Genomic DNA, 968 nt, shown 5'->3' with positions numbered 1-968 from the left:
TCGTAGCGCACTACGAAACTGCTGTGTAATTTCAAAAACACAGTCTTCTTCCTTGCCTTTAAAAAATCACTATGCATAGTTGATGCTTTGGACAAGGTTATGAGAACAACCTGTAAATGAGCATGGTTAATAGCCTCAACCTTTCTTTAGGATTCATCTATTCTTCCTTTAGTGCAGTCTCACAGCCACACTCTATACTGTCTTCATTTTCTGTCTTCATAGATCTGTTCTTTGTAATCTCCTAATTTTAATTTACAAGCAGAATTATTCGTAAATATCTGCGACTTGGTCTTCCTTAAATGATTGCTCTTCTCTTCATCAATTTCTTCTTTCTCCCAGCAAATGTCAAGATAGCGCAATGCCTTTCTGTATTTTCTTAAAGCCATCTTATAATCCCCTTTCTTGTAATTTTCATTCCCAAAACATTTCGCAGAATCTACTGTATTCATCCACCATGAAATTTCTGCAGATTTCTCATCAAGATCAGCTGGTCAGTCTGGATAAAAATCTCCATCTTTGAAGAAATTAACTATTCCATCATCTGATCCTTTTGGGATCTCCCCACAATCTGAAATTACAACATCTAGAGAAGGGCGGTCACTACCTTCTGTGGGAGTATGCTCAATGCCACGCACAACTCCCATGCCTTTAATTACCTTCCCAAAGACAACATGCTTTCCATCGAGATGGGAGATCCTTATTGTTGTGATGAAAAATTGAGAGCCATTTGTATTAGGTCCAGAGTTTGCCATTGACAACATTCCTCTGCGCTCATTTTTCAGTTGAAAGATTTCATCATCAAACTTTAATCCATATATTGATTCACCCCCTGTACCATTTTGAGCTGAGATGTCTCCACCTTGTATCATAAAACCTTTGATAACTCTATGGAAAGGAAGCCCCTTGTAATGCAGGGGGGCGCCAGTATGAGGGCCAATGCCCTTTTCTCCTGTGCACAAAGCCCTGAA

The 968-nt window shown here is 39.3% G+C and overlaps 1 pseudogene; it reads right to left on the bottom strand.

The window, feature by feature from the left end:
- Positions 1 to 203: 203 nt before the first annotated feature.
- On the bottom strand, positions 204 to 968 carry LOC149151936 (peptidyl-prolyl cis-trans isomerase CYP40 pseudogene; annotated as a pseudogene).

Source organism: Pinus tabuliformis, chromosome 9, assembly GCF_031772625.1.
Source record: "Pinus tabuliformis cultivar Carrire ecotype Pingquan chromosome 9, CPIR1, whole genome shotgun sequence".
Lineage (NCBI taxonomy): Eukaryota > Viridiplantae > Streptophyta > Pinopsida > Pinales > Pinaceae > Pinus > Pinus tabuliformis.
Note: the sequence above shows the minus strand (reverse complement) of the source record. Positions and strands in the feature narration are given on the sequence as shown.